This window comes from Ursus americanus, chromosome 35 (genome assembly GCF_024610735.1).
Source record: "Ursus americanus isolate L20-20 chromosome 35, mUrsAme1.1.p, whole genome shotgun sequence".
NCBI classification, from domain to species: domain Eukaryota; kingdom Metazoa; phylum Chordata; class Mammalia; order Carnivora; family Ursidae; genus Ursus; species Ursus americanus.
Window position 1 is genome coordinate 18,648,759 of NC_142161.1, and position 27,237 is coordinate 18,675,995.

Genomic DNA, 27,237 nt, shown 5'->3' on the forward strand with positions numbered 1-27,237 from the left:
AATAAGTGTGAACCCTCAGCCTGTTTGTTTGTTTTCTGTAAACACATGAAGTAAAGGCAAAATAAGAACGTGTCAAAGATACTTGTTTAATTTATAATAGGGGTTGTCATTGGAGGATTAAGAATTTGATGTATTATACCACAGTCTCTTTCATTTTATGGAGTTTCTTTGTAAAAAAAAGAAACATCACTATCTCTTTATGGGCTTTCACTACCTTTTCAATCTACCAGCCCTGCCACAAATATCAGATTACTGTAACTTAAAAAAATAATGTTCTCTTATGGCACAATTCATGCTCCTGGAGATTGTGCGGACTGCGTCCTTTACGGATTATACTGCTGAGATAGCTCGTGTGCAGTTACGTTTTCTACGGCTTTTGCTAATACTAATTCTGCTCATGCCTTGGCTGGGTTTTGTGTTCAAGGGATTTAGAAGTGTGTGTGTGTGTGTGTGTGTGTGTGTGTGTGTGTGTGTGTTCCTCCACAAATAGGAACAAGCACAGCAAATGTGGGTATTTATTTGTTTTTATGAAAATATCTACATAAACCCAGCACAACCAGGCCTGCACCTGTCAATCAGTAGTGTAGGAATCAGCTTTAATCTCTCTCTCTGTTTAAGAGCTCACATTTTTATTGGCATAAATTTCTATTAGTAAAAGTAGAACCATCATCCCTCCTCTTTTTTCCTTCTCAAGTACTGATAAATTTGGAGGAAAGAATTATGTGCCTGATGAAACTTAATATTAAACATAAACATTAGTAAGAAATGTGAAGACGAAAGTCTCTTAAAATCTATACATTGAAGTAACTTGTAGCCTAGCACCCATATTATTGGACCATTTATATTTTGTAATTCACACCAACCTATGATAACTGACAATGGGCATAAATCTCATTTCCTAGGAAAAAATAATCTTCCAAGGAAAATATCAATTTCATGTCTTACTTTCCAAAACTTCACTGTATACAAAGTCATTTATAATTGTCATGGGTGAAGTCATCATCATTTGTTTTCCTGGTGTCTGTGGACTGGCTAAACCCCTTCTGCTTTTCAATTTTATATTCACCTTTTCCTGTTTCTTCTAGAGAGTGAGCAAAAGGAACTTGTAAAAGACATAAAATGAGTCATCCTTCAACAAAAGATTTCTCCTGAGATGGTACTTCTGAGTGTAAATTGCCTTCTTTCTCATCCGCTCAGAATAAGGACTAGGGGCTGTTTATTCTCTCTACTGCTTTGACTATTGTGCCTGTAATCTCTCTCTGCCCCCCTCCCTCTTTCTCTGTTAGTTTAGTGGATGGCAATTATGTATTGTTTTTCTAGGTGCCAATTGTAACTGCCATTTTGCTATCACAGTCGTGGGAGGCAATTGTGTATCCTCTTTCTTTTGAAAAGGGTATATATATAATCAGTAATTCTATCTATTACAATGGCAAGTGGGTGGTGTCTACAGCAGACTCTCATTTTTCAAAATAAAATGATACATGTGTTGGATGTCCAACTGTTAAGTGAACTAGAAACTTAAAAAGTCAGAAAATCAAATGATATATTATTTCAAAGTTTCTTTCTGTTGGTGACCATAAAGAGCAGCACATGAAATTTATAGTGAGACTGTATAGAAAGTCAGATATACATTTAAAGTATGGTGAAAAAATTTACAAAGATATTTATCTTTAGTTAAGCAAACATGGCATATATTGATTAGAAATTATATTTAAAATTGGAAGTTGATCTTACCACTTTATTTTTTTTTTAAAGATTTTATTTATTTATTCGACAGAGATAGAGACAGCCAGCGAGAGAGGGAACACAAGCAGGGGGAGTGGGAGAGGAAGAAGCAGGCTCATAGCGGAGGAGCCTGATGTGGGGCTCGATCCCATAACGCCAGGATCACGCCCTGAGCCGAAGGCAGACGCTTAACCGCTGTGCCACCCAGGCGCCCCGATCTTACCACTTTATACTTATAACTTGACAAACATGACATAATGATTTTTTCCCCCCTGGTTTTGTTTTGTTTTATTTTGTTTTATTTTTTAGAAGGTGAGCTGACATAGTTCAGGTGTCTGTGGTTTTGAGAGCTGAGTACCATACAAGGGGTGCATTATAATGTTTCAGACTTGTTATTCTGTACTTAGTTGTTGACTAGAAATAAGCAATCTGGAATAGGAAATTATAAATACTCTAGCTCTTGTGCTGAGCAAATCACTTAACCTCTCTGAGCTTCAGTTTTCTAATTTTTAGAATGGGGGAAAATACATACCTCACAGGACTATTGGGATGATTAAATGAGACCTAGAAGATGAAACACTTAGCCCAGTTCCTAGGATGAGTGAAAACATGTCAGTCCTCCATCTGTGGTTGTGAGATAATGGTGATCAAATGTGCGAGCCAAGAAGGACTGCAAAGGTATTTATTTTACTAGAAGATCAAAGAGGTAAGGTGATGTGACCAAGGCGACACAGCTGGTGGCAGAACATTGCTAACTCTCACTTAGATCCCTACTTACGGTATTCTACAGTCTTACTCTGCAGGATTTTCTGCCAGTAGCTCAGAATCCCATGTGTTGTCGTCATAAGGCTTCTATCTCATGATAACCTTCTAAATGGCAAAAATCATAGCTGTGACATTTTTTATTATAAGCAGTAAAGAGAACAAGTGAGAATTTCAAAGAGCAACTGTCTTTACTGCTCAGTTTTCTTTGTGAATCTCTGAAGTTTGATCCGAGTTGGGCTCAATGGCCAATCAATAGCAACTTTAGGGATTGGAGAATGGGTTCAGATTTCTTAGCCTGACTACTAAAGGACATTGCTTCTCATCTGAGGCTACTGAAAAGTATGTTCTACTTTTTATATGTCACCTATACATTTCATATATTATTCAATACAGAAATAGTTTCATTTTTGAAAGGAAATCATTTTTTGACTCTAGAAATCCTTAATTTGTTACAACTTTGCATCATTATTTTATCTGTGGTCACTAAAGTTGAAACATTTCAGTTTTACAAAATCAGTATTTTGAAGACAGGTTTATCCCTCTGATGATTTTGGTTTGGGTTACTCCATGATAGGTACTAAAAATAATTTAGTTATAGAGGTCTCATCATAGTGCTGAGTTCCCTCTATTAAATAAATACTGAGCAGTTTGATATATAACTATTCTATCTAAATTATGTCCTACAAAATTTCATGATGAAAAAATTTATATTTAGACTGTATTATTTGGTTGGAATGCTTTCTTCTATATATAACAGAAAAGTCCCAATCCCAAAAAGTTTAAACATAAGAAATTTATTTTGCCCTGTAGAGGAGGGGTGCTCCAGGGTTGGTTAATTAGGAGAAAGAGTGAAGTCATCAAGGACCCAGTTTCCTTCTATCTTGTCTCTCTGCTATTTTCATTATCATGGCTTCCTTCTCACATGATTACAAGATGGTTGCTACCGTCCCAGGTGTCGCATGGAGCTACAATGATATCCAGCAGCAGAAGTGGGGCCATCCTTTCTGAGTCTCTCTTTCTGACCACAGAAACTCTCCTTTCAGGAGAGTCACTCTTCTGTCTCATTGGACAAAATCACATGTGTCTATGGCAGTGGGGAATGGAACTACCAAGATTGGCTAGAATATTCAAGCACCACTTCTGGCCTTGAGCAGGGACCATTGTTGAAGGAGGAAAGGGGCAATGACTGTTAGATAGGTAACTGAGAGTGTCTGATATATAGAGGGAGTTTGACAATAAGTGATGGTAAAACTAGGCAAGAAAAAAAAAATAACAGAGAACACTGAAAGCCATAAATAACATTAATGCTTATCTTTTAATTTATCTGGAGTAAAGGGGAAAGACATATAACTTAATTGTGCCATCTAAATGGTTTCTTCTTCTGGTAAATTGTCCTCCTGCTGTTGATGAAGACAATTATTCCATATGTGTATTAGAGTCCTGCTAGCTTAATAGATCCCTAATGAAATTAGCAGAGTTTGTGCTTCATTATGCAAGTTTATAGGCAAAAAAAAAAAAAAAAAAAAAAAAAAAAAAAAATTGTTAGAGACACCTACAAGTATTTTCTTTCTTTCTTTTTTTTTCTTTTAATAATGATTTTTTATTATATTATGTTAGTCACCATACAGTACATCCCCGGTTTTCGATGTAAGGCTCGATGATTCATTAGTTGTGTATAACACCCAGTGCACCATGCAATATGTGCCCTCCTTACTACCCATCACCGGTCTATCCCATTCCCCCACCCCCCTCCCCTCTGTAGCCCTCAGTTTGTTTCTCATAGTCCATAGTCTCTCATGTTTCATTCCCCCTTCTGATTACCCCCCCTTTCTTTATCCCTTTCTTCCCCTACTGATCATTCTAGTTCTTATGTTCCATAGATGAGAGAAATCATATGATAATTGTCTTTCTCTGCTTGACTTATTTCACTAAGCATTATCTCCTCCAGTGCCGTCCATGTTGTAGCAAATGTTGAGAACTCATTCTTTCTGATTGCTGAGTAATATTCCATTGTATATATGGACCACAACTTCTTAATCCAGTCATCTGTTGAAGGGCATCTCGGCTCCTTCCACGATTTAGCTATTGTGGACATTGCTGCTATGAACATTGGGGTGCATATGGCCCTTCTCTTCACTACGTCTGTATCTTTGGGGTAAACACCCAGTAGTGCAATGGCTGGATCATAGGGTAGCTCAATTTTTAACTTTTTAAGGGACCTCCACACGGTTTTCCAGAGTGGCTGTACCAACTTGCATTCCCACCAACAATGTAGGAGGGATCCCCTTTCTCCACATCCTCTCCAACAATTGTTGTTTCTTGCCTTGTCTATTTTTGCCATTCTAACTGGCGTAAGGTGGTATCTCAGTGTGGTTTTGATTTGAATTTCCTTGATGGCTAATGATTTTGAACATTTTTTCATGAGACACCTACAAGTATTTTCATGCTATGTACTTACATGTTTTATTTTTTATTTTTTATTTTTTTTTTGTTATGAAAGGCCATTTGGCAATGGTCCTTTATAAGAACACATTCATTTAAAGAGTTGCAAAATAAATTGTATCGTGGGATTTAAAAAAAATTTTTTTTCTAGCATTAATTTGATGTCAGTGTCTGGAATTTTTGTTTTGTTTGGTGAGGTCATCACAGTGGTAGTGAGAATTTGAAGTCAGGCTTTTAGTGTTTTCAAAGCACAGTAATAGTAATAACACTTAATATCAAAAGTAAAACAAATATCTGTTCTCTCTATGAAGGCTAAGACATTGGAGATGAAGCATAAGCAATGGAGGGTGAGATATAAACACTCAAATGAATCCTGGAAGTAGAAAAGTGGAGAGAGACGAGGTGGTTAGAGGGTAAATTAGGTGGCAAGAGTTACAGAGGGTATGGTCAGTGCAGTGTGGCCAGGATATGGGAAGATAGGTTGGAACAGAGACCAGTAGAAAGTCAGGAAAGGTGACAGCACTTAATCTTAATAACATGTGGTCTCAGATATGCACTGTGTTATTAGAATAGAACAAAAGAAAAGGGATCTAGATACTTCTTTTTTGGTACATGTTCAGTTTTTCTTCTGCAGACTCTCAGACTTTCTTCTGCAGACTCCTCATTAGCTATACTCAGGTTATGAGACTTCGCTTTCTCTGATGCCATTATAACCTGTGGTTTCTGTATCATAAGCTTACCATTCTGTATTATAAACATTTGCTGGCTTGTTTGTTTACTTCCTTGGACTTTGGTTTTCTTGTCCCTATTTTTGCTTCTCAAACCTCTAATATATTCTATATACTGTTGTGATGATTTTACTGTATATCAGGGAGAAGAAGGAAAAATAAAGGAGTTAACATTCATTGAGCTACCACTCTGGAGGAGATGCTGGGCTGCATGTTTTATTCACTCTTTTATTAAGAAATGTATTGTTAATAACTACCAGGGCTATCGTGGTTCTAGGTACTAATAATACAAAGATGTGTTGTGTAAAACATATGTAATTTCTGCCTTCACAGAGCTAATAATTTACCAGGTGAGAGACTGACATTGCATAAGTAAATAAGCTAACAAAAAAAGATTTTCTAAAAAGAAGGCCAGTTATAAGATATGGGTAGGAGTACATGTTCAAACTCTTCTTAAACCCATAGAAATGATAGAAGAAATATTCTTAGAAAGTTAACTGATACATAGCCACTTTTTAAAATGAGAAAGTGAATTTTCCTTGGACTGAATACTGTGAAACAATCTATGTGGAATAAAGCAGGTGGGAGTTTCAACAATAATCTAAGGATGGTATCTCAGATGTCTGCTCTGTGGAGAACCGACACAGCCAAACTCTGTGGTGAGCCACCAAAGCTTAGGACACATGCAGGAAAGTTCTAATGTGAAAAATGAGCTCACAGCCCCCAAAAACAAGTAATGAAGATCAATGTGAACAAGTGCATTATGGAGTAAAAGTAGAAGATTTTGGGCCTAAGAGAACAATTAAAAGAAAGTTCCATGCCTGTTTTTGAAATTCAGTAGAAAAATGGATGAGGATTAGAAATAGAAAGGAAATTCCATATCTAGCTAACAAATATGGAAGAGATGCTCAAACATGTGGTACCTGGAAAAATGCAAATTAAAAAACAATGGAATATCACTTTATATTTATCAGCAGGAAAAAAAGAAAGAAAATAGAATAAATACCTAGTATCGTTTGGGACATGAGACTATAGGAACTCTTGTGGGAATGTGGATTGCAGGAGGCATCCTGAAGGGCAGTTTTGCAGTACTCAGTAACATTAAATAATGACATTTCCTGTGGCCTATAAACTCATGGACTTCTACAATAGAATAGAGTGTAGGGTGTAGAACTTAGGACCAATGGCTAGGTAGACTAACAATATAATTAGAGTTCTAAAACATGTAGCTCGGTAAAAACAACTAGAAACAGAAGGAAGTCTACAAACCAGTAGCATTTATGTCAGTTACACATTCATGTCCACAAAAATAGCACTGCATGTTTAAAAGGACATACACAATTAAAGAGATACATATCTAAATCATTAGAATGTTTGTCTGGTGATGGAGCAGGGAATGGAGATGGTCTTGGAGAAAATAGACTAAAAATAAAATATAAATTGTGAGATTACTTCAAGAGTTAAAAGAAGTAATCACTTCTAAGAAGTAAGAACAAGAGATTAGGAAATCAAACCAATTAGAAGTTATGAATGTGGCAATGCACTTGATGCAAAGTATTATGAAATAAACAAGTCATCTGTTCTCATAGAACATAGTGGTGGCAACGTGGAAACAGGGCTGTCTATGGTCAGAAAAGGGCTCTCTGAGCTGATGAAATTTAAGTCACAACCAGTAGGAGGAGAAGCAGCCAGCCATGTGAATACTCTTTTTTTTTTTTTAAAGATTTTATTTATTTATTTGGCAGAGAGACAACCAGCAAGAGAGGGAACACAAGCAGGGGGAGTGGGAGAGGAAGAAGCAGGCTCCCAGCAGAGCAGGGAGCCCAATGTGGGGCTCGATCCCAGGACCCTGGGATCATGCCCTGAGCCGAAGGCAGACGGCTTAACGACTAAGCCACCCAGATGCCCCAGCCATGTAAATACCCTTGAGAAGAGCCTTCTTGACACACAGGTTGGCCTGTTCTAGACATCAAAAGGCCAGTGTGTCTGGTGTGTGGTAAACAGAGGAAGAGCGGTCTAAGAGAAGCTACAATCACAGGTTATGGCATGTAGAGCTTTTGGATTTCATTCCAGTTATAGTGAGAAACCCTACAAGCTATTAAGCAGATGTTAATATTTGGTTTACGTTTTTTAAGAGTTTACTCTGCTGCTCTGAGTAGAATGGAGTAGAAGGGAACAACAGAAGGAACGGGAAACTGGTTGGGAGGCATTCCATGAGAAAGATGATGTCTCGGACTATAGCAGTAGCCATGGAGATGGAGAGCAACAGAGACAAAATATAATTTGGAGGTAGAATTAACAAGAATTACCGACGCCCTGGTTTGGAAGGTGAGGAAGAGGGGAGAATAAAGGCTTTTAGGTTCTTAACTTACCATTCACTGACAGAGCAAGAGCAGGTGAGAAATATAGTTTGAGTTAAAATCAAGAATTTGATATCAGATAGACTACATTTGGCCTCTGGCGAGACATCCAAGTCAAGATGTCAAACAAAATATTGGATAAAAAAGACAAGAGTGAACATAATATATTTAAGCTAGAGATGTAAATAGGAGAGACAGTATTCATATGGACCGTATTTAAGCCATGGGAACGATTAGCCAGACAGAGTGTTTTCAGGGAGAAAAGACCACTTATGCAGCATGTTGAGGAACTCTCATCATTCGGATGTCAGGTATGGATAGAGCAGCTAGCTAGTAAGGAAGACTGAATGGCAGTAGCCCAAGTGGCAGGAGGAAAACCAGTGTGTTTTCCCTAGAATGAAATGAGCAGTGTTTCACCAGGGAAGGAGTTGCTAACTCTGTCCCATTCTACTGAGAAATAAAATGAGGACAGAAAAATGGGTCCAGTAACTTGGCAACATTGGAGACTTTGGTGATCTTAATAGGAGTAATTCCATGTTGTTTGAAGGCCTGAGTGGCATGGATTGAGGAGTGAACGTAAGATAAAATAGAGACGTTTGTAGACAATACTTTGGAAGTCTGTCTCTGAATGATTATTGGCTTAAAAATAGTAGTCTTTCATTTAAGAGCATTTACAAATTGAATCTAAACACAATATTTTCCCTCTTCTAGCCATATCTGTTCACTCATTCTCCCAGGCCGGGCTGAATGGAAGCAATTAGTTTCCTCATATAAGATGATTACTGAACTTCCCAGGGCCGGGTAATAATTTAGCATCCCATAAAACTAATATTCTTGAAGTTCTCTGTTCAGCATTATTGGGAATGGGGCCTACAACAACAAAAATTTTGTTAGTTTCATTTTTACGCCAGCTAGGTATTTTCTTCTTCAGTGGGAATCGGAGCAACTATATGTTGAGTATTCAAGAAGTTGAGACCTAAGTTCTTGGCATCATATTTATGATTTATCCTGTTCACAGTTCAAGGCCTCTTGTGCATAGACACCAGGACAGTTTCCTAGCGGGCCTGTTGCTTTAATATGGCTCTCTTATCCTAGTTCCTTTGCTTACGGTAGATGTGCCCATCTGCAAGTGCCTATCTTCTCTGCTCCCTCTTGCCGTTTCTACTTAACATAATTTCTTCCACATCTAAATTTTCCTCTCTGGCCCATCTATGTTAATGCTCCCTTCCTTTGGACTTCTGCCCTTCTTTTTGTCTACAGTATCTGTTTAGCCATTATGCTTGTTCTTTACTTGCAAAATTTTAATATTATTTTTATTTACTTAAATGAGTACTTATTTATAGTACCCAATAATGTTTTTAACTGGCTGCTGAAGAAATTGTAGGGTTGGCTTATATTTTGGCACTCTCTGTGACACCTGTCTATACTCCTGTATTTCCTCAGGAAGTATACCTAGTATTGTGACATCAGATATTAGACTGGAAAGGAAATTTTGTATAATGCCTTCTTTCCCTTTGTCCCTGATTTACATTAGAGAAATTTAAAGACAATTTATTTTCTTCTCACATCCAAAGTGTGTTACACTGACTTCTTAGTAAAAACAAGGAACAAAGCTTTGATAAATTTTTGAAAATCTGGAGTCATACAGACCTGTTTTAGAACCCTACTTCTGTCACTTACAAGCTTTGCAGTTAAGGTCATGCTTATTAATCTCTCTGATCCTTGTTTCCTTCCGTCAAGTAGAAATGATAACCTATTTCTTTGTGGTAGTTTAATAAGTTAATTCTGAAAAGCTCATAATAAGGGTGATAACTATGAGTTATTAATTAACCATGAAAGTAGTAATAAAACAAAGTCAAAAATTTTGGCTGCCCAAATTGAAATTAGGTCCCCTAGTCTCTTCATCTTTATGCCTCTGATATAATCTGGGTGATTTATATCAAAGGGCTTATTTGATTTATTTTTCAAGTTGGGGTAGGAATTTTCTCATTTACAAACACAGTGATTTTTACCACCTGAAGAAATTCAATATGTTTCTGTTGAACTGAATTTCAAGTGATCATTTGGCCTGCAAATGTATATGTGTGACCCTGATATTAGCATTCCTCCCTCCTGCTCATTCAAAGATGACTTCTCCTAGGATATCCTAGGAAAAAACTTGCATGCACCATGTCCAGTTCTAAGTCAGTTCTGTGCTGTACTTTGATCTGACCTAGGCTAAAAACCTGGATTAGTGCTGGAAACTTCTCACAATTTCTTTACTACCATTTTCCTCTCATGACGCTGTTATATTGGCGCTTAATGAAATGAATGTGCAAAGCCTCTATTCTATCTTTCCCTAATTCTAATTTACCATTTACAAAGTCTAGATAGGTATAACAGACTTTACTGAGGAATTGATAAATCTACTAGAAGTTACTATATGGGAGACAGAGAAATACATTTTAAATCAAACTTTGAAATATCATGATTTTCCTAAACCATGGCAGGCGAACAAGAAGGTTAAGTTTATTTCAGATCTCCCAGATGTACCTCAGAGCTTTATGCCTCAGGACCACTTCAAAGTGTTTCATTCTTCAACACTTCTGCATGTAAGTTTCCATCCCTCTTTAGGAAACCCCACTCCTGTCCTTGCTCCTGTTAATGGGACATAAAAATTTCCCAGAAGGCTGTGAGGCTGGGTTCTAGCCCTCCAAATCTAGTTCCCTTGGAGGATTCCCTCCAATAAGATACACTTATTCCTCTCCATTGTTTTTCAGGATCCAATGGGTTACACACATATGCACAAATACAAGGGGTAAAACCAAAATCTCTGTTATAAGTAGAAACATTTTCCTCACTTTGATTGTAATCCTGTAGAGTCACCCTTCGACAAATGGGAGAAAATGAATCTTATGTCATTATGTTGAACATTAGTAGGCATTCTTTGTTTTTCCTGTTGTGTTTAGGTTGTTCCTCACTTTCTCCAGTACCTAAAAATGAGGAGCTTTGAAAATTGTAGAATTACTTCATGGACGGCACTTCTTAACTGTGCAAAACCTCTTCAGTAACTGTGAGCTTTTACGGATCTTTCTTTCTTTCCTGCCCTTCCTCCCTCCCTTCCTCTTTTTTCTTTCCTCCCCTCCCCTGCCCTCCACTCCTCTCCCCTCTCTTCTCATCTCCTTCTGTCAGATTAAATCTTGGGTTACTGTAAGTGAAAGAAAGACTACAAAAAGAATCATTAATCTTTCATCCAAGCAACCTGTAGGAAATTGGAAAGATGTTTTAAAGGAAGTAATCAACTAAAATTTTACCAACTATTGCCGCAGAACATATCAAGAAAAAAAATCAGGACTTACATGGATATGCTTCTATAATCGAAAAATCAAATTATTGTGATAGAATGTCATTCATTGTAGAAAATCTCAAAAATTATATTCCTGGACACATAAAAAATACAAATAAATCTCACAGTGAAGATACAAAACCACTGTCAACAATTTGGTGAACGTTTAGGTATACCAACCTGATTTAATTTATTTAACCATTTATTGTTCCACAATTAGAAAGTTTTCAAGGACTATTTTACTTCTTACAATAATAGTTTAATTACCATTTATATTACTTTATACTTATATTTACTTCTTACAATAATAGTTACTTATTTATATTTACTTACAATAATAGTTGACTTGTTATCTTTGAGTTGTTTTCTTGCAAAATAGAAAATTGAGATCTAATAGTTCTTAATTTCTTGTTGTTAACTAGGCCCCTATACAATTAAAAAAATATCTACATTTATGGTTAAAGTCACACATCTGTAGCAAACATTTGAAAGCAAATCATGGTTCTTAGGAAAATTCTATTAATAAAAACTTTAACTTATGGTAATTATTCTAGTAATTTTCTCCCTCAAGATACTGAAAAATAGGAATTACTCTAAGTGTAAGCCATCTTAATAATGTTTGTATGTGTGTGTGTGTGGGGGGGGGGTCTGAAGCACCTTTGAAAATAAATATACCGGAAAAAAAAATATGTCAAGGAAATGTCAGTATTTTTCAATGGGTCAGGAATAATAAGAGCATCAGTTGAACATAATGTTAAGAAGATTCATTTTCTCTGTTGGTCATCATGTTGACATTTCCAGCAGATGGCATTATTACACTAAAGAACCAAATAATATAGGCCAGGCATTCTTTCAACAAATGAACATTTTAGAAAGGAAGGGGAGAGGGGAAGGAATCATTACTTATTGAAGTCTATGAGGTGTTGGTCCTTTTATATGTGTAATTACACTTAATGTACACAGTGACCCTTATAGGTAGGTATTATTGTAAACTGAGGCTGAAAGAATTGAAGAAATTTAGTGTTCCCAAAGCAAGTGACAGGTCCAGGATTATAATCCAGATCTGGCTGATTCAAAATACCTGGGCGGCTACTATGTTTAGAATGTATAGCGTTACAATGAAAATAGTCATTCCATAGAAACGATTTCAAATGAATGAGGTTGATACCTTCCAAATCTTTTTTTTTGGGGGGGGGGTTGGTGTTTAGAGTGTTGTTGTTGTTTTAATGAAATATTCTCAACTTAAAAAAAAAGCGCCATTTCTGTCACAGTGAAACAAAGACATCTGAAAATCTATTCCTTTAGAATAGAAATGAGAACACTGCCCCCACCCCCCAAAGTGAAAATCAATGTTTTCAGAACCCTAGGAATTAATTAAATATTGCAACAATCTAAAGAGGGTTTATACAAGACGAATTGCTGAATGTTGGTAAGAACAGCAATATCTGTGGCCTTGTAAATCGTTCCCTTTTCCTCAGCACCATGGTAGTTTCGAAAACCAGTAGCCTTGTAGCCACAATAGTTGTGAAATCCAGCACCTTAGAGATACTTAGAGAAAGGAAGAATGGGGTTGAATATCTCCCAAATGCCCCATTCCAAGAGAATCATTAATATTTGACCTATCCAGCAGATCCCTGGAAAAGCCCTTCACAGAATTTGTTTACACTCATTCTGACTCAGAGCTCACTCGGTTAGAGAAGCTCTTTCCCCTGGAGTCTGTCAGAAAGCTATCAGCATCAATTATTTAGCATCATCGCTACCGGAGAAAATACCCATTGACCAAAACAAGAGTCTGAATGTAAAACCTAAATGAAAAATTAGGAAGATAGAATGTTCATTGGCGGCTTTTAGAAGCTTGAATTTATTACGGGGGATCTTAAAGTCCACGTGCATGTGAGAGCTGTCAACATGTGTGGAGAGACCTGGGATAGCACTAATTTCTCATCTCTGGGTGAATGTAAAGTTTTGTACAAGCTGGAAGCAAAGGCTAAGGTAGAGTTGTATGTTGCAAGCATTGAAGTTTTGCCCTGATACACACAGAGACCATCAGCAAAAAGTAAGGGATTTACTGGTTCAAGGTATTTAAAGAAATCTCTATCCAATTATTAGCTTGCCAGTAAGCTAAGCAAACAGAGACATTAGTGGCTGCACACACACAAAATAAAGACTATAAAGAGTTAGCCCAGAAAAGTTCCAAGCAAATAGTAACTACTACAACAAAAACCACAAACAGCGATGAAAATAAAATACTTGGTAAGGAGGAATCTGATTTTTCAAGTCAACATATTATAATATTATAGCACCAGTTTTTTGGCAAAAACATTATCAAGCAAGGACAGAAACAAGGAAATATCCATACAAAGGAGGAAAATCAATCACTGAAAACTGTATATAAAGAACAAACTCAACCCATAGGTAAGTAGAAGGAAGGAAATAACACAGATGAGAGAAGAAATAAATGGAAATTGAAAGGCAAAAAACTAATCCAGAAGATGAATCTTTGGTTCTTGAAAAGATCAACAAAATTGAGAAATCATTAGCTACAATAAACAATAAAAAGCTAGACTCATTACTAGAGTCAGGAGTGAAAGTGGGTATTACTACTGACATCTACACATCTGAAGAGCTTTTATAAGGAAACACTGTCAACAACTATGCCACAAACTGCATAACCTTTGTGAAGAGAAAAAGTTCCGAGGAAGACACAAACTACCCAAACTGACTCAAGGTGCAATCTAGGTACAGATCGGAAAACTTACTGTTGTTAAGATGGCAGTATTCCTTACACTGATCTACAGAGTAAATGCAATCTCTGTCAAAATCCCACCTGCCTTTTTTGAAAAATGGCCCTAACATCATATGGAAATGCAAGGAACCCAGATCACCAAAACATACTGAAAAAGAATAAAGTTGGAGGATTCACACTTCCCAATTTCCAACCTTTCTATAAAGCTACAATAATGAAAACCGTGTGTTCACTGGCACAAGGATCGATAAATGGAGTAGAATATAGATTCCAGAAATAGCTTCTTACCTTTGTAAATTGATTTATAAAGAGTGTCAAGACAATTTAATGTGTACATAATAGTGTTTTTAACAAATGGTGCTGGGGAACTAGATTTTTATCTGTGAAAAAATGGGTTTGGACCCTATGTCACTCCATATAAAATATCAACTCAAAATAGATCAAAGTCGTACATTTCAACAGCCTATATGGCTCTTAGAAGAAACACAGGAGTAATTCTTCATGACTTTGGGTTAGACCATTGTTTGTTAGATATGATATCAAAAGCACAAGAGAGAATATTATATGTCAACTATACTCCAATTTAAAATAATTACATAAGAAAAAAAAGAAACAGATAAATTGGGCTCTACCACAAGAAAAACTTTTGTGCTTCAGAGGACACTATCAAGAAGAAATGGAAAGGCAATGTAAAGAATGAGAGAAAATATTTGCAAATCGTATATCTGATTTAAAAGTATATGTCTAGAAGATAAAACTCTTAAAACTCAAAAATAAAAAGACAACCCAATTAAAGATGGGCAAATGATTTGAACAGATATTTCTCCAAAGAGAATAAAGAAGTGACCTACCTATAAGCACATGAAAAGATGCTCATCTTTAATTACTAGAGTAATACAAATTAGAACCACCATCAGAGATACGATGTAATACCCCTTGATAGCTAAAATTAAAATTAACAGGCAATAGCAAGTGTTGGTGAGGGAGAAATTAGTACCTCCCCCTATTGCTGCTGGAATTGTTAATGGTACAGCACTTTGGCGAACTGTTTGGCAGTTCTTCCAAATGGAAAACACAAAGTTACCATGATTGGATCCAGAAATTTTACTCCGTCAATATAAAGCCCCTGTACACTGATGTTCAGAGCTGCATTATTCATACTACCCCAAGGGTAAACAACTCAAGTGTTCATCAGCTAATGAGTAGATAATTAAAATGTGGTATTATCAATACAGTGGAGTATTATTCAGCAATAAACAGGAATGAAGTGTTGAAGGGGTGCCTGGGTAGCTCAGCTGGTTAGCATCTGCCTCTTGATTTCAGCTCAGGTCTTAATCTCAGCATTGTGAGTTCAAGCCCCATGTTGTGTTCCATGCTGGACATGGAGCCTACTTAAAAGGAATGAAGTGCTGATACATGCTATAGCATGGATGAACTTTGGAAACTTTATACTATGTGAAAGATACTAATAAAAAAGACAACAAAAGACAGCACATTGTATAATTCCACTGATATGTAATGTCCGGGATAGATCTATAGATCCAGAAGGATTAGTTGATGCCTAGGCTTGGCGGGTAGGGAAAGAGCATTGGACTGACTGCTAATGGGTATGGAATTTCTTTTTGGGGTGATGATTCACAATTCTGTGAATATGCTAAAGCCCACTGAAATATACACTTTAAAAAAGTGAACTCTGTGGTGCAGGTATTATCTCAATAAAACATAAAAATATATAACATAAATGCAGGTTTTCTTTTGAAACTGGGATAAAGTTCCCTCATCTTTGGGGATGTGTAGGATGAATACTAGCATATGTTAAATACTTTCTTTGGGTCAATGACTTTAGAAGTATGACCTCACTTAAAATGACCATCTTTGTCATACTATTATTATCCTTGTCATTTTACAGATAAGGAAATGTTATGCTAGAGTTTAACTACTTTCCACAGGGTCACACATCTAATAAGTGCTGGAGCCCAAGTCTATCTTTTTTGGAAAGCCTGTATTCTTTTTATCCTCCATTCTGTGGTTCAATGAAAAGATGTTTCATTGTTTTCATTGTTATGTTGTATGTTGTTATGTATGTATGTATGTTTTTGCTCTAGGAAGGGTGATAACTGCCCCCATGTTAGTTTTGATTATTGACAAAAATAAGTTGAGGAAAAATGTCAATTTTCTCTTTTCACACCATATTAAGTACTAATTTCAAAGCAGGCCAGTCTGTGACATTCTCTTTGGTGTACTGAATAGACTTGGTACTATGTGGACAGATGCTCCTTGTCTGTCTGTAAACTGAAACTGAACTCCAGAATAAGAAAGATGAATGTTTCAGGGGAGGGGATTTTTCTTGGTATAAAAATAAGAGTTTTCTCTCAAGTTGATTAATAATGTAGGCCTTCACTTCCACAAAGCAGTTCAGAAAAGCAAGAAATAATGTTAGTTTTCAAATATATGCATTAGTTTTGGAGTTGGTATTATCATATTGAAGTTGAGCAGGTTTTGAGAAAATTATATATGCATGTATGTGGGGTTTGTTAACATTTTTCAATTATAAAGAAATTACGTATAGTATTGTTTTAAGAGGCAGACTCCTTAATACATTGATAATGATTCTCTGTACAGAATGTTTGAGGAACAGGGTACTTACTCTCCCTGGGTCTCGTTTTCTAAAACGAAGCACTGCATTAGCTACTCCTGAGGGTCCTTTCCAGCTTTTTGATTATATAACACTCTGACTAGCACGCAGTCACACCTGCAAACCTGCCGAGAATTCCTCAGAATCATTAATGATTATTCATGGCTAGGGAAGCAGAGGTAACATTGACTCTGAAAGCCGATCCTTCTCACTGGAGAAGTGCGCTCTTGTGTTACAGTGTTTTTGTGTATGAGAAATGCCACCTGCCAGTACTTGAAGGTTTCTGAGCACAAGGGATCGACTCAGTGCCCTTCATGTTAAAACATCTCCTGCAAGTCAAGCACAGTGTACCCGTGGTGAGGGCAGTAGCATGGATGCTCCCATTGATGTTTTTGAGAGCTTCTGCTGCACATATCCAGCTTGATCTTTGTCTGTTGCCAAAAGATTTGTGACAAATCTAGGATATCTTTTTTCTTTTCTTTTTCTCTTTCTTTCTTTTTCTCTTTCTTTCTTTCTTTCTTTCTTTCTTTTAAGATTATGGCTGTTTTGCTTTTAATCAGAATTTTTTTGACGTACACTAAACTGAATGTCCTCTTGGTGCTTTACACATATCTTTAGTGAGATTCTATAGTAAAAAAAAGAGCACATTATTTGAAAGGAGATCAATATGTGCTAATATTATCTCAGAAAGAAAAATTATAAATGATTCACAGAATCACAAGAGTTTTTATTCTTGATCCTCTTCTTGCCATTGTAGAGCAAATTCATTTTTAGTGATATAAACTAAAAATTATTCATGAGTTCTCTACTAGCATAATTAAGAGTCTAAATTAGGACAATATCTAAAAAAATTACGATTACATTTTAAGTTTAACTTTGTTATTAATTAGCAAGATGAGATAAAGTAGATTATAATACATTATTTAAAAATCAAATTTGCTTTCAAGCCTGTTCTTTTTGTTTCAGTTCCCAGGATAGTTTGGCCACGGACTGGGAGGAGTCAAGGTTGCCATAATGGGCAGCCATATACTGGGAAGGATTGAACAGGATTTCTAGGGACTAGTCATTTTTGTTGCTGGAAGTAGTCAGAGCTAGCTATGTTCTGAATTATTGCTGCTTATAACTTCAGGAGCTTAAAGAACCAGAAACCATAGCAATGAACTAAAGAGACACTATTTTGAGCCTTAGGCCTCTTTAGAATGTACAAAGCCATTCCCTCCCTATAATCACATCTTACAATTTTTTTTTCTAAGAAAATAAGAAAACTATATGCTCAATGTAAAAATTTTGGAAAATACAAAATGTAGAGAGAAGATTAAAAATGTTCTTGTTAATATTTTGGTATATTTCATTGTAGCTATGGTAGTCTTCTAATAAACCTTTGTACTTAGTGAATCCAGCCCATATTTGTGAGGAAATTTGCTGACACGGTAATATAAGAGAATTCTGGGGAAGTTGTATCAAATAATTCTATATCCTGAGAGAAACCTGTATCGATATGAAATGAACAAATCTTTTAGAATTTCTAAAAAAAAAAAAGAAAGAAAAAAAAAGAAAAAGCAAAGTTTAATTTAAGCCCACGTGAGAGCAGCTGCCCTAGATATATAACCTTCACAAAAAGGGGAGTACTTCAGAGAAGGAATGTTTAATGTGGGGTTACATATGTTTTTTTGTTACACCAGGAGTTACAGATCATCATGATGAAGGACATGTCAGAAAATTACAAACTTTATTTTATGGGTTTAGTAGGTGCAAGGTTGCAGGCTTTAGAGGTATGGGAATGGAACTTAGACAGCTTTTTATTCTTCAATTTGAAATGTTTCTTAGGTTATTTGTTAATAAAACAGGTGTATAATGTGTGCTCAAGGCTGAAATAGAGCCCATGCTTTAAAGGTGGGTGAAGTATTTTGACCTTGGTAAAAGTGTAGCTGCCCAGGGAGCCCAGAGTCAGGACCCACAAACATTAAAAGTTGAAAATTTCCTTTCTCACATGTTTACAAGTGATGAAATGTATGATAGCTCCTGGTTCACCTGTTTTCTGGGTCTTGTATAGTACAAGCTTCCAGGTTATTTACTTGGGAAAGTTAGGTGCAGTTAATGGGTTATGCCTTACAAGATAGGCAAATACCTTGGCTTTTTGCTATGGAAAAAAGAAGATATTATAAAAATGAGCAAAGGGTAAATATAGGCAAGGATGTCTGGAAGGAAAAATTTCAAGTAAACCTTGAGATGTTGTCCTATGAGTAATTTAGAAAGACTGTTTGAACTGCATGTCAGACACATCTTGTTCAAATTCTCAGATTTTTGTGGTCTCATGTGTGTCACCCTTGGCCACTGCTCCACCTACATCACTGCTGTGGTGACACACTCCACGCAGGCTGAGTGAAACCACTGCCTGAAGCCAGCAACCACACACCCAGACTCACTGACATTCCCAAAGAGTAAAATATGCAATATGGTAAGTACTATTTGGAGCATAAAAGAACACTAAAAGTGGCAAGAAAAGCTTTGCTGGGACTTGAAAATTTAATAGGATTTTGTTAGATGAACAAATTGGGAGAGGAGGTATTGCTATGGAGAAGAGAACAGACATGGAGCTCAATTAGGAGGTGGTTGCAATAATGCTCATAACGATGAAATAAAACCACCACAGTGGTTTGGGAAGTGGAATAAGAGAATTATCTGAGACATAATTATGTGATGGAATTGACATATTTAGGAAATTAAAAGGATGTAATAGAAAGTGAAAGCAGGTGAGAAAAGGAATAGCTAAGAGGAATCCCAGGTTCCTGGTTTGGGTGGCTAGGTTGATAATGAAGCTATTAATCATGATAAAGAATTCAGGTAAAAAATTCTTTAGGTTACAGTGGTGGTGAGCTCATTCTTTGATATTTTGCATTCAACATGTTTGTAGCGTATCCAGGTGGAAGTTTGTAAGGAACAGTTAGGCTATAGGGAGAGAAATAGGAGAAAGACTAGAGCTAGTGGCTTTGATTTCCAGTCAATTGGAGATTGGATCTATAGACATAGAAAAGGGAATACAACCAAGGTTGGACATTTTGGGCAATGCTAACATTTAGGTTCAGGAAAGGGTGAGTGAAGTCAAAGTAACTGAAAAGAAGCAAGAAGTGAATGAAAAGCTAACAATGAATGGCAGAGAAATTATTTAAGAAGTGATAGCATCCAAGGAATTCAAGGGTCTGTGTTCCCATGATAAATAGTAAAATTATAAGACCAACAGAAATTGCATATCAAGAGATATTATTCCCAGTTCCTGGAAGAATATTTCAGGACATCTGTTGCTGCTTATGGAGGAGGACCTCATTGAGGATCTCATTGAGAAACTGAGGTTGGTCAAATATAGAGGAGAAGGAGTTAGCCAAGTGGATACATGAGGAAATAGCATTCCAGGCTGAAGACAAGATAAGCACTCAAGACAGGCACACGTCCAGCATGTGTGGGGATCTGGGAGGAGGCTGTGGATGTAGGCGGAGTGAGCAAGGAAGAGCAGGTAGACTCTGCAGGGCCTTGTCTGACTCTTATTAGCGGTAGGAAAGGAATCCTTTGCAGGTTTTAATCAAAAGAGTGACTTGATTCGACTTGCCTTCCAAAGGATCATTTCAGCTAATCTATTGACAATAGACTTATTATTATTATTTTTTTTGTAGAATTCCATGGTTACTGCTACTACCTGATACCTAAGAGTAAAAATAGGAGAGCTAGGAAAAGGTTAGACACAGGTAAAAGATGATGATGGTTTCAGGGTGGTATCAGTGAAATAGTGAGAAATGGTTGGACTCTGGATATATTAGGAATATAGAGTCTACAGTATTTCCTTTGTGATAAAGCAATTTTGTATAATAGCTATACCAAAGGTTTCACAAAGGATCTTATGAAAAAAAAATATTTTGCAAGGTAATATTAATATATTACCATCAGATTCATGTTAAGACCTCCTAAAATTTATGCTAATTGGTGTTGTAGTTATTGCTGTGTTTAAGTCACTAGGCTCTGCAAATATGTGTCTGATGGATTTCATGGTGTGTAAACAGGATAACTTGTGAGGTGGTAGAAATTATACCTGTATTTTTCCCAATGGCTTTAGATGGAATATACTTTCAGGTTGTTTCTCCCTTCCACAGATTCTGTACTTCAAATCCCTGAATATCTAAATAATTATCTTGATATGGCTCTCTCAGTTATGCTGGTCTAGTTGGTATACTTTGTCTGCATGTTATAAGCTATAGTCATTTTAAGTTGATGCCTTTAAATTATGAGACCTATAGTATTGTATTATTACTGGCCAAGGCCTTTGTGAGAGGCTGTTATGAATGTGAAATTAGGTTCAATTGAGAGGCACATTTAGATGACTTCATAAATATTGATAGAAATACATGCTGGTTTAACAAAATGACAGTTTCCATGGTTTGATCAAATAATGCAGTTCTGCAACAATGCTGATTTTATTTGTCAAATTTAAGTTTTCCTCAACAGATAGCATTGGAATGCTCTGTTTCAGTTAGACATGGCACCATATTTAATTGCCCAATTACCTTTTAGTGACATCTTTACTACCGGAGTACGTTGTCTTAGGCAAAAACAAATAGGTGTGATAAGCAAACCCTTAGAACTAGTCTTTTTATTTTGTTTTATTTTACTAAAATAAAAATAGTAAAAACTACTTTTGGATAACAGTCTAAATTGTTACAACATATAACTGAAAGAGCTCAGTGTATATGTGCGTACACATACACTGATAAGCGTATGCGTGTGCACAAATATACATATGCAAGCCCATAGTGTTTAACCGTATCATCAGCTAGTGGAATTAAGCTCAACGTAGCTATTATATTTGTAGCCATTGTGTATTGTGTTTTCATTAAGTACAGACAATTAAATAATGAAATAAATTGGTTTTCTCTAGTTAACCTATGGCCTAACTCTTATATTTAACCTGAATATTATGAATATCTATGTTTGATGAAGGGCATGACAAATGTGTCATTTGTTTTAAGGTTAAAAAGAATAGAAATGTAAAGATGTTAAGTACCTAGGCAGGTCACATTTCTTCTTGTGGTTTGTAATATAAGTGAATAAATTATTGCTAACATTATACTTCCTGAGACAGAGAGTGCAATAACATGGTTATGGAGGAATGCTCTTAAATCTTTGAGTTAACATTTTGTTAATACATGCATTTTGTTTGGATAACAAAACAGAGCTGGAGTGAAAAACACTATTTTAAAAACACAACTGAAGGTCACTGCTCTGCCCCTCTGGGAGTGGCATCATTTCTCTCCTAAAGTACCTGGACATTTTTTAACATGACACCTTGAGAGACCTCCTTATGTTAGAAAGCAAGAACCCTCCAGGGTATGGTTTGAAGGAGACTGATGGCTGGACTGCCCAGCATTGAAGGTGGGAGTGACCCAGGAGACAGAAAGAGAGGGTCAGAAACATAATAGCAGGTGGGGGACAGTGGAGAAATATCAAGAATGAGAAATTCCTAAGAGAGGGATTATTAAAGGACTGCCTTTATTTTTTTTAAAGATTTTATTTTTATTTATTTATTTGGCAGAGATAGCAAAAGAGGGAACACAAGCAAGGGGAGCTGGAGAGGAGAAGCAGGCTCCTCACTGAGCAGGGAGCCCTAGCGGAAGGCACACGCTCAACGACTGAGCCATCCAGCCGCCCCAAGGACTGTCCTTATTTTTGTTGTTGCTGTCGGGGGCCGTAATCGTCCACATCTTGCTCCATCACACACACCTTTAGTATTGTCTGCTCTATACACAAATTTCTTGACTGGATGGTGTTTTGATAAGTCAGAGGAAAAGGCTCTATGTCTGTGATGGCTGCTGAGCAGAGAGAAGAGAATAAATATGTTGGGTCAAACACAAGTGAGAATGTAGCAAGAGGGGGAATCAGAATTAGAGATAACAGAAGGCAAGCTTCCAGGTTTGGGGAAAATTCTTTCTAAGGAGATTCTTTTCCCTGGATATGAGATAGAAATTAGAGGAAATAATAAAGCAGAGGATGATTCCTGGATTATACCTGCCTCGGTTGTTGCTTTGAATCTTCACTTCTTTTATATTCAAAAAGCTTAAACAGCAGTTTTAAATGTAGAGAGATTTGTTTTAACTCCATTAATGGAGGCAGCTTGGCATTCCTGGGCTCCTTGTAGCTCGGCAGTATAGTAGAGAATCTCTGAGACGTTTCAAACATTCAAAAACTCTAATAAGAACTGAATAGCTTCTCATGATGAGGTGACATGAGTGAACTAATCTGTCAAATATCTCCTCTATAACAGAATTATGCCCACACAGCTGATAATTGTGTAATGGTACCTCCTGCCTATCAGAAGCTCTGATTAGCACTTAGACATATTTGATGGGAAAAGGAGGAGAAAACAATTATTAAAAATTTCAAGTTCTATTTCTGCTCTTTCCTCCTGGGCCGAGGTGAGCCTTCTCATTTTGAAGTCCTCTGTGTTCTGTTCCTTGAGCAAACAATGAGACTACAGGACTGCAACAGACAGAAGTCTGTTAACTCCTAAAGCCAATCCCTTCGTAGAAGTCTACTTCACTGTGAAATGGGTAGAAATAGCTCAGCTGTCTTGTTCAATATAGGCAGCTTCTCAAGGAAGTCAAAAAAACTCTTGATAAAAGCATCTACAAATTTATGGTGGTGACTGCAGACACAGAGCCCTTGGAGATTTCTCCCATCTCCTATGGTGGTTTGAAGAGCATGCTTCAAATAGGTCCTGGGATGATCCTTGTCTGCTCAGTCACCAGCAAAAAAAGATTTGCAGCTGAAACCCAGGATTCAGTCCATCCTGCCGTCCTTGGAAGAATCTTAGTGTAAATCGTAGATCTCAGCCAAATCTCCTACTGACTTCCACCCTGCCCACTCCTGGAGAATTGTGCAATATATATTGTCTTTGAATGTCAGTGTTTTTTGTTTTTTCAATTTTCATTTTTTAAAACTATAGTCCAGAATCTGAATTTTTGATTTTTTTTTAAAATACAGTTTTTACACAGCTATTTTATACATTAAGAAAGAACTAGAAAGGGCATGGTTGGCCTAGAGAAGATATCTGGTCACACTTTTCATCAACTAGCTTTTATTGAACACCTGTTATGTGTGGAAATGCAAGGTACATAGTGATACTTTTGGGAGTGGTTTCCTCCTCTAAAATGTGATGCCCTTGAGAATAAGCATCATCACCTTTAATTCCCTGCCTGACATAGCTCCATACATGTGAGGTGAATGAAGAGGTGTCCTTTTTCTCTCTAAAGAATTAAAATATGATACCTTGAAGGAAGAGGAGGAGAGGCAAGGTGTCGGACGATTTGGGAAAGACTGGCCCCTAGCTAGAGCCGATGGCTGAGTTCCTGAATCTGAGGAGATATCTTTTCTTTGTGGGTGGACAATGTGTTACCTCATTTGGGACATTTGTGTCAGCTCTCGGAGCTCTTAGAAGTGCATCCCGCCAAAATAGAGATTATTTATCGAATCAGAAAGAGAGTCAAATGAGTCATTTATTCTTGTGAGTACCCTAGTTAAGAATTATATTTTAATTCAGAGTTTTTGTTTTTGTTTTTTTCTATTTCTATGATTTCTTTCAAAGCATGTTAATGGAGTTCATGGAGAAAATTCATTAAAAAGGTATTTGAAATCAGCAAATCTGACTTCATCACTAGTGAGCAGTGTCTGCCCTGACATCCCAGTAGTAGTGTTTTGAGGACCATAACATGTTAGAGTTTTGTTATAAATTTTAAGAGGCTGTATAGGTTCAGACCTTGCATATTATAAAACAGTAGTTAAGATCCTGGTACTTGAAGTCAGATCCTGCGTGTGAGTCTTGTTTCTGCCTTGCGTTAATGTGTAGCTTTGGGTGTGTGACTTAGTCTCTCTGAGGCTCCATTATTTCATCTCCTGGCACCTACTAAGTGTTCAACAGATGCTATTTATAAATACAGTATTATTTTTATTGTATTATGCTGCAACTTATTTTAAGGCAAATTTATTCTATAAAATAATATAAAGAGCCCTGTACTGTCAGTCATTTTCTGTGCAAGCATTTAGGGTTAGTTTTCTTGGGAATGCATTATAAGATGATGAATAGCATGATTTAAAAAAAAAAAAACATTCCTCTCATTACAAAGAGTAGAGGATATTCTATATTAGGGGGAAAAAAGATGAAATTTATCCAGGTAAGGAATAAACAAAATTCTACCGTGGTACATAAACTGTTCAAACAACGTGAATTAACATCCTGTTAGTATGTAGGGATTTTAGGAAAGAAAGCGTTTAGAATAACAGCCAAGTTATTATATATTCCCTTACAGATAAAATATTGGAAACAAGGAAATGAATACAAGCAAGAAAAATCTGGCCTGTGCTGGCTGAAGTGTACAGAACAGCCCTATTTCCTAGACTGCCAACTGTGGTAAGTAATGGCTGTGGTAAAGGCGGTGGTCTGTGTGCAGGATAATATTTCACCTGTCTGGTTTTATGGAATTGCTGGAGAGCAAGAAAGCAGCTGGATTTAGGGAAAGATCTTGGATATCAGCAAGATCAGAGTTAGGAAGGTCTTGCTTGACTAAGAGGACATATGACTGACACCATTTGAAGACCATTATTTGGATTGCTATGAGGAATCTACATACATGTGTACTATGAAGTAAAGTCAAGGAGTCTTGTAGAGTAATGTGAGATAATGGTGGTCTTAGATGTCATGACTCTTTGTGTGGGAAGCATTAAGGAAAGAATGGAGTTACGTTATTACACAGCAGCTTTGTCGAGTAGAGCAGATTATGTTTTAAGGGATAGTGCCAATTCCTGGTAGATTTGACAAAGTTCTCTGATTTTTATAAAAAAACATATCTTCCACACTTCAGAAAAGATGAATTTTATTGTGTTTAAAAAAATTGAATTTGAAACGTTTTACCAATATGAAGGTGGTAACTAAAGAGAACTTTCCATTTTGTATTAGGAGACAGCATCACCCTTTTAAAATACAAATAACCATTTTGTTTCCTTAGTGTCCCTCATTTCTTCTTTGGTTTTCTTCTTAAAGGTGTATGATTCCCATTTTTTCTTCAGAGTCTCTTTATCTTCCTCCTTTCTTCCTTTTTTTTCTTAGTAATTACATTGTCATTTAAACATTATGCTAAATATTCAAGGTACCACTGGGTATAAAAAATTAATAAGACCTGATCTTTGCCCTAAGGTTCATGTATTAGGACAGAATGGTAAGATAATTTGTAATATGTGATAAAGGCTATGTGCTTTGGAAACACACAAGAGGTCTTAAAGTTCCAGTGCTCAAGGGATGCTTGGGTGGCTCAGTGGGTTAAGTGTCTGCGTTCGGCTCAGGTCATGATCCTAGGGTTGTGGGATCAAGCCCCGCTTTGGGCTCCCTGCTCAGGAGGGAATCTGCTTCTCCCTCTGCTGTAGCTTCCCCTGCTTGTTCTATCTCAAATAAATAAATAAAATCTTAAAAAAAATAATTTCTATGTTTAAAAACATTTAATGGTTCTTCACGTAAGGAACAGAGTACAGGTTCCTTAGGGCCACAATTCAGGGTCCATAATCCTCTTTCCCTTTTTCTTCTTCTTTTTGTAATCTCCTTCCTAATAAATGCTCCTCGTCAGAAATCCTTATTCTTAGGTCCACCATAATGCTTTCAAACAAACAAAAAACCCCAAAAAACAAAACTTTTGATACATCTTGTCTTACCTTATATTAAACTTTATTCCTTTCATTATGTATTTTTAGAAGACAGAGTGTATTTAGTTATCTATTACTGTGTAACAAATTACCCCCAAATTTAGCAGCTTAAAATAACACATGATCTCACAGCATCATTGGGTCAGGAATCCAGGTGCAGTTTAACTGGGTCCTCCTGCTCAAGCCTCTCAATAAGGCTGAAATCAAGGTGTCAGCTGGAGCGGCAGTCATCTCAAAGTTCAATTGCAGGGGGTGGGGTTAGGTGTGGGGTGGTGGATCTGCTTCTGAGCTCACTCAGTTGTTGCAGAATTCCATTTCTTCCAGATTGTTGCACCAAGGGCCTCAATGTCTCACTTGTTGGCCAAAGACTGCCCTCCATTACTTGCCATGTGGGCCTCTCCATAGGGTAACTTTCAACATGACAGCTCGCTTTGGCAGAGAAAGAGAGCGGGAAGGAGGGAGAGAGAGAGACAGAAAAGGAGGTCCTAGTATTTTATAACCTTATCTTGGAAGTGACATCCCATCACTTTTCTTTTAAAAGATTTATTTATTTATTTATTTCAGAGAGCGAGCCCAAGCTCAGGGGTGGGGGCAGAGGGAGAGGGAGAGGGAATTTTAAGCAGACTGCGCTGAGTGTGGAGCCTGATATGGGGCTTGATCTCATGACTCTGAGATCACAACCTGAGCCAAACCAAGAGTCAGACCCTTAACTGACTGTGTCACCCCAGCGCCCTCCCATCACTTTTGCCATATTCTGTTTGTTAGAATCACATCACTAC

At 36.9% G+C, this 27,237-nt stretch overlaps 1 long non-coding RNA gene across 6 annotated transcripts in view; it reads left to right on the forward strand.

The window, feature by feature from the left end:
* The window catches only part of LOC123793671 (uncharacterized), a 628,690-nt gene that overhangs the window by 416,722 nt on the left and 184,731 nt on the right, over positions 1 to 27,237 (forward strand). For all 6 annotated transcript variants that reach the window (XR_015723077.1, XR_015723075.1, XR_015723078.1 and 3 more), the window contains one exon: positions 25,075 to 25,175. This is a non-coding gene — a long non-coding RNA (uncharacterized LOC123793671). The remainder of the gene's footprint in view (positions 1 to 25,074; positions 25,176 to 27,237) is intronic.